A 12,678-nucleotide genomic window follows, 5' to 3' on the forward strand; every position below is an offset into this window, starting at 1 on the left:
GTATGAATAAAGAGCAAATAGCTTCTTTAACAAAGTAAAACTCTATTTGTAAGAAAGTATAAAATTTTACTGAAGCACAGAAAACAAGATCTGAGTAGATGTCAAAATAAACTATGTCTAGGATGGAAAGTCTCAAAATAATAAACATACCAATTCTTCTGAAATGAATGATTCAGACAAAATGCCAAAGTGATGTGTGAGGAGTGGGTAAGGTGTATTAGGGTGGTTAGGGCGAGGAGAAAATAGATTCGTTTTAACGTTTTTGTAATTAAATACATGTCTGAACATCACAGAGATATTTTGAAAAAGAAAAATAATGAGTACTGACTACACAATTTGAGGAACCTAATGCAAAATAAAAATACAAAACACTTTGTTAAAAAATTATTAAGATTTCAAGTCAGCAAGAGCAGAGAATTACACCAAGTGTAGAGCTCTACATCACCGCACAGGTTGCGTGCAAATGAGGCTGATCAGAGATACGACCATTCAGTGAGATCTGCAAATAGATTAATGGACATAGAGATATGATCTCTGTTTTGTCAGAGACTATAATGACTGGTTAATGATTCTTTTGTGTGCTTTTTATTTCCCTAGTTGAATCTCAAATCAATTAAGAAGTTGGGCTTCAATAGGAAAAAAACAGCTTGTGGTAGCTAAACCAGTAAATCCCTTTGTTTCTCTGTCTCTTATGTCTCTTGACCTGTGCTCAAAATTATACAACTAAAGCTATAAACTATCCATGTGTATATATGTCTGTATATCTGTTATTTAGAAAAGCTTTTATTTCGCATTGAGTATAAAATATTCTTCTATGTAGGAGAATATTAATAAATTAGATTATAAGTAACTTAACCTGAAGGAATTGTATTTAGTGGGCTTATAGAGATAAATCAGTGCTTATATAAATCAAATATTCCTAATGTTTCAAGAAAACAAAGACATTAAACTTACAATGAAAAAGTGTTTTAGATCTCCAATGCATTTTCTTACAAAAACTAACTTAGAAATGTTTTAAGGTTTCAAGCTAAATTAACTTAAGATAAATCTGTAAGCAAATAAGACCAGTCTAACAATTTTGATTTAATGAAAAAAACTGTATTTTCTGATTAATCCATGTGAAGTTTAATACCAAGTTATATTTTATTCTATTTTATTTTGTTTTTCCTAAACTTAAATAGGCTTACTGATCAAAGAAGCTAATTCTAACATAAAGTTTAGATCTATGCAACAATCTTGCATGTTCATCACATGTACCCCCAAACCTAAAATGCAATAAAAAAAAATTTTTAAAAAATGTAAACTTTTATGTACCTTAATTGTATTATTATTCTGATAAACATTATTTCAAGACTAAGATTTTGTTGTATGTCAGCTTAATGATAATTTCTAAGACCTTTAGGTAACATAAAACCTGACTGATATAAAGTTGTATTAATTAATACATAATAATTTGATATATAGATATTCTTAAATTAAGACAATAGTAAAACATAATAAAGAAGAAAACCTGGAAAGTAAATTTTATTCACCTTGATTTATTATACCTGAGACTGAAAAAAATCTGTAAAATATGTTAAAATTTTACCAAGTTTGTTCAAGTTTTACAGTCTTGCTGCTTCCTTGAGTTATAGATTAATACCTTAGTCCACAGTATAAAAATATTTTCAATTATAAAAGAGCTAATGTTCTTTTTCATTGTGGAGACTATTTTAGTTTTATTTTATTTTTAGATGGAGTCTCGCTTTGTCACCCAGGCTGGAGTGCATTGGTGCAATCTCCTCTCACTGCAACCTCTGTCTCCCAGATTCAAGCAATTCTCCTGCCTCAGCCTCCTGAGTAGCTGGAACTACAGGCATGTGCCACCACACCCAGCTAATTTTTGTATGTTTAGTAGAGACAATGTTTCACCATGTTGGCCAGGCTGATCTAAAACTCCTGACCACAGGTGATCCACCAACCTCAGCCTCCCAAAGTGCTGAGATTACAGGAGTGAGCCACCATGCCCAGCCCCTATTTTAAAAAAAAATTATTATAACCTTTTTAAAATAGGTGACCAAGTATTGTTTATCTGATGATATCTTAATCAAGTGTCTAAATCTCCTAAGTGTTTTCTTTCTTGCATTCCCTAAGTCAGATTCTAAATGCATAAAAAATAAATGCAATTGTCAGGATGTCTTTTAAGCCTGAAAATATTTTGAGATAGCCCAAAGAGAACCTGGAAAATAAAACATTTTTCTTTCACTTAGAAGTACTAGAAAGCATTTGGTTTGTTTAATATGTTACTATGGTAAGGGTTCCATGGGAATAGTTACTGATTCTCAGCCTTCATTGACCTAATTTTGCATAGGTAAAATATTATTAATATCAATATTTAAGAAATTGTATGCTCTATGGAAATTTAGAGAGAGTTCTTAATGTCCTCACTGTCCATAATATGTTTCAACCTCAAGAAAAACAGTTATAAAAACTCTTTGAAGTATTTGTCTTTGTATAGCTTAAGCTTCCTGCTTTGCCTAATATTTGATAGTAAATAGTGGTCATAATATCAGTTATTATTTAAAATGTCTATTGAGCAGAATAATTCTTTTTTTTAAATTCAAAACAACATCTTCTAGATAGTAATTCTCTATTGGGCATACAATCAGGCTTGCCCTTGGAGTCTCAGAGAAATACAGATGTCTAGGCCCTACTCTGGACTTACTGCATCTTTTTTGCTTTACATCTTTGATCTAAAAACTTAAGTCTCAGAATCACCCTATCACCTCTCTTGAGATTTTATCTTAATAAAAATCATATTCATACATTTGTGTAAAGCAGATGTGATATTTGATGGCTTGAAAATAGGCTTAATTATTTATCTTAGGAATAATTTGTCTAAATTTGATTTTGGAAGAGTGCTGTTGTTTCCTTTGTATGTCACAGAAATACTTTTCTTTGAACCCTCATTTGACCTCTCCAATTTAACTGTTATTAGGAACAAAATAACTGCAGCCATTTTAAATATTCATCACCCACAAACAGTTTTCCTTGGAATCTGATGTTTGCCTGAAGTCTCTGCCAAAACCTACAAGTCAGAGATATTTTCTTCAACAAGAAAAACAACGTTAGAGAATTATGTAAGGGACTCTACAAAGTAGTTAAACAACTGACTATTCAGGTAACAGACTCTTAAAGACAAGATTCTGAGCAGACATTATTTAGAAAACTTTCAAACATATCAGCGGACTTAATCAGGATACCAGAACTCAATTCCAGACAAGAAGTAGCTGGCATAATGTGACTGCTAACTCATGATCCCACAGGAAAACAATTAATGACTGAATGAACTAATGAGGGAAAATGTATTATGGTTATCTGTTTGGAGTATTGTTGATTTTGTTTTCACAATATATTTTTTAGATATATAAGGAAGCTACTTCTTTTTCATCTTAAGCTGTCTAATCAACACTGATTTTACAAATTCCAGTGAAACATTTTAAAAATAATATCTGATTCTCATGACACCCTCTCCTGCTAGAAGAAAAACTTTAACTAAATCTTACTTTTTTTGTGGCAAGTTAAGTTATTGTAATTATTTTCATATATTCGGTAAGAAACAGTCCTCTTTCTTACCAAGTAATAATTAGACAAATTGATTATGCAACCATTCCAATATCAAGTATCATATCTGAGAATGGTGATTATCAAGTCAGGTATTTTAAACAACAGATATTTTAAGGCACAAAGATAAATGTACTTGTGGGACCCCAATGCCTATGAACTCCTCCCAGGAAAACTGGCTTGGTACAGGTGGGAAGAAAGGCAAGAAACCTTAATCAATTTAGAGCCTTTAAGTAAAAAGCATCCCTGTTCTTAACTACTATGATGAAAACTGGCAAAAAGAGATTTTGGACTTGGATTCCTAGCTTCAGGACAGCAAATAATAGAAGCTTCTATACACTGGGAGCCTTCAGTCTAATATCTCTCATCCACTATGTAAATACTGCATGCATTTCTTATCCTTTATTTTATTCTTCCACACTCTACACAACCAGAATACCTGGAATTAATATAGTAAAGACATGTTCTCTATCATGTGTATACAAAATACCACTCCTGGCTGCGAGTGGTGGCTCATGCCTGTAATTCCAGCACTTTTGGAAGCTGAGGTGGGTGGATTACAAGGTCAGGAGATCGAGACCATCCTGGTTAACATGGTGAACACCCCGTCTCTACTAAAAATAAAATAAAATTAAAAAATTAGCCAGGCATGGTGGCATGCACTAGTAGTCCCAGCTACTCAAAAAGCTGAGGCAGGGGAATTGCTTGAACCCGGGAGACAGAGGTTGCAGTGAGCCAAGATTGCACCACTGCACTTCAGCCTGGCAACAGATCGTGACTCCATCTCAAAAAGAGAAAAAGGAAAGAAAAAGAAAAAGAAAAAAAAAACACTCCTTCAGTTATGATGATAATAAATTCTCTTTGTTGTATGATATACAGTTCATGAATTTCCAGTCAATATATTGACTCATTGAGCTTCTTTTTGCTGGGTCCACAAAGATCAAATACTGTGGTACTACTGCCCAATATAGCATCATTACACATTGACTGATAATATTCTGACCTGCACACAGCATGGCCAACATCTAATCTTTATTTGTTCTCTGAGGGATATCCCATAATTTCAGCAGTACTTTCCCCTTTTCAAAGCTTACTTGTACCTAGTTTTCATTGTTGTTGTTGTTTTTACTTCTATTACTTTTTATATTCTTTGGGAACTTACTCCATTAACTATCCCTTCCTTTTTCTAGAACCTTCAAGAGAACAGATGTCATAGCAAGAGGAAGGTAGCATTCAGATTATAATAGGTAAGAATGAAGGAAGTGATGAGAAAATTAAGCCAAGAATATATGACAAGACTTTTGAGATTATTTTCTACTAAAAATATTCTGTAAAAGGTAATAGGTTTATGCAAATGGCTTTTTAAGATTAGTGGAAGCAGAGACATGGTACAGGCTTAGAAAAAAATGGAAAGAGAATGCTATAAAAGTTTTAGAGATGAAGGCATTGAAAGAAGGAGTGGCTTTGAGTTAAGAAGAAAGAAAATGATTAACATCATGGAAGCTTTGAGGTAGTGACAAGAGAAATAAAAATGATATTTAGATTTATAGAGGAAAGTTGAAGAGGAAGGTATAAGGAAGTATACTGAGGAAGTATTGATAAGGAAGTGTGTAAGATTCCAGGTTATCCAAGAAGAGTCAGTGACATACTGCATACATTTGTTCATAAACTGTAGAGTTCAAAAATCACAAGTCTAAGAACTCCATATGTCACCAATGCCCATGATTGTCACCAATGCCCATGATATCAGACATCTTCATTCTCGACCCTTTCCAGTTTTGTACTTATATCTTAAACGTCTATTTCTTCCCTCTTAAAATGAATGGAATATAGCTGTTGGTGCTGGCTTATATTTATTGTTAAAACTCCTTCTTGGGGGAGGATCCATGATGGTCAAATAGGAACATCTCTGGAGTGCAGTTCTCAGAAAGAACAACACAGAAGGTGAGTATTCACCACATTTCCAAGTGAGTTTTCACTGCCCACAGGCCAGGAGATTCCCGGGCCGAAAAGTGACACAAGTTTCCATCATGGCTGCTTCAGCTGGTGCCATGGGTTGGAGCACAGAAACTCACACATTTCTGGGCAGCTGTTTCAACTGGCATCTGGAATGCCTGGGAGACAGAGTTGCCCATTCAACTGAAAGGGAGGGGGCTGAGACAAGGAGGCAGGTGAGCTCGCTAGGCAGGTAGGTAACACCCTCACAAAACAAGCAATCTGAAATGCTCTGGATTGAGAGTTTTGCAGCAAGTACAGCTGGACCTGGGATGGTTCAGCTTGGTGAGGAAAGGCATCAGCCATTACCAAGGCAGTCTGCCAATACTGAGGCACTTCTTCTGCCTCAAGGAAATTCACACAGCAGTTGGGCAGAGCCTGCGGCAGCTCAGCAACACCTCTGCTGGCAGACTGTGACTAGATTATCTCTGTGTGGGGCAGGGAATCTATGAAAAAAAGCAGCAGCACATCAGAAAATCATAAATAAAGCCTGCCCTTCCTAGGACAGAGCACCTGGGAAAGGAGGCAGTTATGAGTTCTGCTGCAGCAGACTTAAATATACCTGCCCAGCAGCTCTGCACAGAACAACAGAATGCCCAGCACAGCACTTGAGCTCCTATAAGGGACAGACTGTCTTCTCAAGCAGCTCCCTGAAACCCATATACACAAAGAGACACCTCATAAAGGAGAGCTAAGGCTGACATCTGGCGGGTACCCTTCTGGAATGCAGATAACAGAAGAAGAAATTGGCAGCAACCCTTACTGTTCTGCAGCTGCTGCAGGTGATCCCCAGGTAAGCATTGTCTGGAGAGGACTCCAGCAGTCATGCACCAGAGAGGTCTGTTAGAAAGAAAATGAATAAACAGAAAGAAATAGTTTCCACATGAAAAAAAAAGGATGTCTACTCAGAGACCCCATCTGAAAGGCACCAACTACAAAGATCATAGGTAGATAAAGCCATGAAGATGGGAAGAAACCACCACAAAAAGAATGAAAACACAAAAACCAGAATGCCTCTCCTCCTCCAAGGGATCACAACTGCTCACCAGCTGGGGAACAAAGCTGGATAGAGAGTGAATCTGATGAGTTGACAGAAACAGGCTAAAGAAGGTGGGTAATAAACTTCTCAGAGCTAAAAGAACACATGCTAACACAATGCAAAGAAAATAAGGACCTAGAAAAAAGGTTAGATGAAATGCTATCTAGAATAGCCAGCTTAGAGAAGAATGTAAATAACTTGATGGAGCTGAAAAACACAGCATGAGAACTTCACACAGCATTCAATAGCTGAATCAACCAAGCAGAAGCAAGGATATCAGAGATTGAAGACCAACTCAATGAAATAAAACAAGAAGGCAAGAATAGAGAAAAAAGAGTGAAAAGAAATGAACAAAGCCTCCAAGAAATATGGGACTATGTGAAAAGACTCAATCTACGTTTGATAGGTGTACCTGAATGTGATGGAGAGAATGATTCCAAGCTGGAAAACACTCTTCAGGATATTATCTAGGAGAACTTCCTAGCAAGCAAGGCCACCATTGAAGTCCAGGAAATACAGAGAACATGACAAAGATATTCTTCAAGAAGAGCAACCCCAAGGCACATAATTGTCAGATTCACCAGAGTTCAAATGAAGGAAAGATGCTAAGGGCAACCAGAGAGAAAAGTCAGGTTACCCACAAAGGTAAGTCCATCAGGCTCACAGCAGATCTCTCAGCAGAAACCCTACAAGCCAGAAGAAAGTGGGGGCCAATATTCAACATCCTTAAAGAAATGAACTTTCAACCTACAATTTCATATTCAGCCAAACTAAGCTTCATAAGTGAAGGAGAAATAAAATTCTTTATGGACAAGCAATTGCTGAGAGAATTCGTCACCACCAGGCCTGCCTTACAAGAGCTCCTGAAAGAAGCACTAAACAAAGAAAGGAAAAACCAGTACCAGCCACTCCAAAAACGTACCAATGGTAAAGATCATTGACACAATGAAGAAAATGCATCAACTGACAGGCAAATCATCCAGCTAGCATTAAAATGGCAGGATCAAATCTGCACATAACAATATTAACTCTAAATGTGAATGGGTTAAATGCCCCAATCAAAGGACACAGAATGGTAAGTTGAATAAAAAGTCAAGACCCATCAGTGTGCTGTATTCAGACAACCCATTTCATGTGCAAGGACATACATTGGCTAAAAATAAAGGGATGGAGGAAGATTTATCAAGCAAATGGAGAGCATAAAAAAGTAGGAATTGCAATTCTAGTCTCTGATAAAATGGACTTTAAACCAACAAAGATCAAAAGAGACAAGAAGGGCATTATATAATGGTAAAGGATCAATGCAACAAGAAGAGCTAATGATCCTAAACATAAATCCACCCAATAAAGGAGCATACAGTTACATAAAGCAAGTTCTTAATGACCTACAGAGACATAGACTCCCACAAAATAATAGTAGGAGACTTTAACACTCCATTGTCAATATTAGCCAGATCAATGAGACAGAAAATTAACAAAGATATCCAGGACTTGAAATCAGATCTGGACCAAGCAGACCTAATAGACGTCTACAGAAATCTCCACCCCAAATCCACAGAATATACATTCTTCTCAGCACCACATTGCACCTACTCCAAAATTGACCACATAATTGGAAGTAAAACACTCCTCAGCAAATGCAAAAGAACGGAAATCATAACAAACAGTCTCTAAGACCACAGGGAAGTCAAATTAGAGCTCAGAGTTAAGAAACTAACTCAGAACCACACAACTTCATGGAAACTGAATAAGTGGCTCCTGAACGTCTACTGGATAAACAATGAAATGAAGGCAGAAATAAAGATGTTCTTTGAAACCAATGAGAAAGAAGACAAATGTACAAAAATCTCTGGGACACATATAAAGCAGTATCTAGAGGGAAATTTATAGCAATAAATGCCCACCAGAGAAGAGAGGAAAGATCCAAATGTGACACTCTATCATCGAAATTGAAAGAGCTGGAGGAGCAAGATAAAAAAAAACTCAAAACCTAGCAGAAGACAAGAAATAACTAAGATCAGAGCAGAACTGAAGGAGATAGAAATGCTAAAAAAAAAAACCCTTCAAAAGATCAATAAATCCAGAAGCTGTTTTTTTTTTTTGAAAAGATCAACAAAATAGACAGACCACTAGCCAGAAGGGAGAAGAATCAAACAGATGCAATAATAAATGATAAAGGGGACATCACCACCTGTTCCACAGAAATACAAGCTATCATCAGAGATTACTACAAACAACTCTATGCACATAAACTAGTAAACCTGGAAGAAATGAGTAAATTCCTAGACACTTGCAGCCTCCCAAAACTAAACCAGGAAGAAGCTGAAACCTTGAACAGACCAATAACAAGGGATGAAGTTGAGGCAGCAATTAATAGCTTACTCACCAAAAAAAAAGTCCAGGTCCAGATGACTTCACAGCTGAATTCTACTAGACATACAAAGAGGAGCTGGTACCATTCCTTCTGAAACTATTCCAAACAATACAAAAAGAGAATCCTTCCCAAATCATTTTATGAGGCCAACATTATCCCGATACCAAAACCCAGCAGAGACTCAACAAAAAAGAAAACTTCAGACCAATATCCATGATGAACCTAGATGCAAAAATCTTTGGTAAAATACTGGCAAACTGATTACAACAGTACATCGAAAAGCTTATCCAGCATGATCAAGTAGGCTTCACCCCAGGGATGCAACGCTGGTTCAACATATGGAAGTCTATAAACATAATCCACCACATAAACAAAGACAAAAATCACACGATTATCTCAATAAATGCAGAGAAGGCCCTTGACAAAATTCGACAACCCTTTGTGCTAATACTTCTTAATAAATTAAGTATGGAAGGAACATATCTCAAAATAATAAAAGCTTTTTACAACAAACCAACAGTCAATATCATACTGAATGGGCAAAAACTGGAAGCATTCCCTTTGAAATCTGGCACTAGGCAAGGATGCCCTCTCTCACTACTCCCATTCTATATAGTATTGGAAGTTCTAGCCAGAGAAATCAGGCAAGAAAAAGAAAAAAAATAAAATAAAGGGTATTAAATTAAAAAAGGAGAAAGTCAATTTGTCTCTATTTGCAGACAACATGATTGCGTATTTAGAAGACCCTATCATCTCATTCCAAAATCTCCTTAAACTGATAAGCAACTTCAGCAAAGTCTCAGGATACAAGAATCAATGTGCAGAAATCACAAGTATTCCTATACACCAATAACAGACTAATAGAGAACCAAATCATGAGTGAACTCCCATTCACAATTGCTACAAAGAGAATAAAATACCTAGAAATACAACTAACAAAGGATGTGAAGGACCTCTTCAAGGAGAACTACAAACCACGGCTTGAGGAAATAAGAGAGGACAAACAGATGGAGAAACATTCCATGCTCATGGTTAGGAAGAATCAATATCATGAAAATGGCCACTGATCAAAGTAATTTTTAGATTCAAAGGTATCCTCATCAAGCTACCAATGACCTTCTTCACAGAACTGGGAAAAATCACCTAAAACTTCATGTGGAACCAAAAAAGAGTCTGCATAGCCAAGACAATCCTAAGCAAAAAGAACAAAGCCAGAGGCATCATGCTACCTGACTTCAAACGATACTACAAGGCTACAGTAATTAAAACAGCATGGTAATGGTACCAAAACAGAGATATAGACCAATGGAACAGAACAGAGGCCTTGGAGGCAATGCTACCATCTGCAACCATCCGATCTTTGACAAACCTGACAAAAACAAGCAAGGGGAAAGGAGTCCCTGTTTAATAAATGGTGTTGGGAAAACTGGCTAGCCATGTGCAGAAAACAGAAACTTGACCCCTTCCTGACACCTTACACTAAAATTACTCCAGATGGGTTAAAGACTTAAACATAAGACCTAACACCATAAAATCCCTAGAAGAAAGCCTAGGCAAAAACATTCAGGACGTAGGCATAGGCAAGGACTTCATGACTAAAACACTAAAAGCATTGGCAACAAAAGCCAAAATAGACAAACGGGACCTAATTAAACTCCAGAGCTTCTATACGGAAAAAGAAATAGTCATTAGAGTGAACTGACAACCAACAGAATGGAAAAAAGTTTTTGCAATCTACCCATCTGACAAAGGGCTAATATATATCCAGAATCTACAAAGATCTAAAACAGATTTACAAGAAAAAAACAAACAAACAAACAAACACATCCAAAAGTGGGCAAAGGATATGAATAGACACTTTAAAAGAAGACATATATAAGGCCAACAAACATATGAAAAATGCTCATCATTACTGGTTATTAGAGAAATGCAAATCAAAACCACATTGAGATACCATCTCACTCCAGTTAGAATGGCGATCATTAAGAAATCTGGAGACAACAGATGCTAGAGAGGATGTGGAGAAATAGGAACGCTTTTACACTGTTGGTGGGAGTGTAAATTAGTTCAACCATTGTGGAAGACAGTGTGGCGCTTCCTCGGGGACCTAGAAATAGAAATTCCATTTGACCCAGCAATCCCATTACTGAGTATATGCCCAAAGGATTATAAATCATTCTATCATAAAGACACATGCACGCGTATGTTCATCGTAGAACTGTTTACAATAGCAAAGACCTGGAACCAACCCAAATGCCCATCCATGATAGACTGTACAAGGAAAATGTGGCACATATACACCATGGAATACTTTGTAGCCATAAAAAACAATGAGTTTGTGTCCTTTGTGGGGACGTAGATGAATCTGGAAGCCATCATTCTCAGCAAACTGACACAAGAACAGAAAATCAAACACCGCATGTTCTCACTCATAGGTGGGTGTTGAAAAATGAGAACACATGGACACAGAGAGGGGAGCATCATATACTGGGGTCTGTTGGTAGGGGACTGGGGAGGGACACAGGGAAGTGGGGAGGTTGAGGAGGGATAACATGGGGAGAAATGCCAGATATAGGTGACGGGGGAGGGAGGCAACAAACCACATTGCCATGTAGGTACCTATGCAGCAATACTGCATAATCTGCACATGTACCCCAGAACCTGAAGTACAATGAGAAACAAACAAACAAAAAAATTTCTTCTTAGGTAAGCCACATCCAATATTTTTAAAGATGATTTCTCAGCCACACATGTATTCAGTGGAAGATGGAACACCACTCTACAGTATTGTCTTCAATCTTAAAGTCTTCTCCTAAAAGCTTTCCTTTCACTATCTTCTCTCTTTGATCTTAAGTGCACTTTCTGAGCATTCAGAAGGCTAAGACTCATATCATTTTCCATTTTCAAAGAATGACTTGAATTGGGTTGTATAATGTGTTTCCTAACCATTTAGAATTGCTCTTCCTTCTGGACCTGTGTCCTTCAGCATGGCTGTATGTTTTGAAATAGAAATATGTTTTGGCTTTAGAGATACAGAGATTGAAAAAAAAATAGATTTGGGCACTGAGTTAGAGCTCCTTTCAGTGAAAGCCATATATTTACAGTAATATTCATAAAACACAAAGAGATGTTAAAACATAAAATTTCCATTTTTGTTGGTCAAAATTAGTCAAATATTGCATATTCTTGTGTTTTAACCTAAGACTATAGCATGCTGCAGTATATCGGAAGTTTTGCTTAAGGTTTTGTGAAAAATGTCAGGAATCGGATGTTAATCAGGCAGTAAAGAGATTGGGAAAGAAAATGGTAATTTTAGATGAGGGAAAAAGTATATTCTATACAAAGTAAACATCTTTTAGATTTGAAGAAAAAAAGTAACATTCTAGAAAGTACAAGAAGCATGTGGATGTTGAGAGAGCTAGCAATACAATCTGTATGTAACATTTTCTCTACCACTTACTAGCTGTAAGACTAAGACTATAATTAAGACTCTATATAATATATCATGTTATATTACATCATATTATATAGATATACAGGTATACCTTATTTTATTGCATTTTGCTTCACTGCACTTCACAGATATTTTGTTGTTGTTATTTGTTTCTCAAATTGAAGGTTTGTGGCAACTGTACTGACCAAGCCTTTTTTTTTTTTTTGAGATGGA

This window comes from Saimiri boliviensis, chromosome 3 (genome assembly GCF_048565385.1).
Source record: "Saimiri boliviensis isolate mSaiBol1 chromosome 3, mSaiBol1.pri, whole genome shotgun sequence".
Lineage (NCBI taxonomy): Eukaryota > Metazoa > Chordata > Mammalia > Primates > Cebidae > Saimiri > Saimiri boliviensis.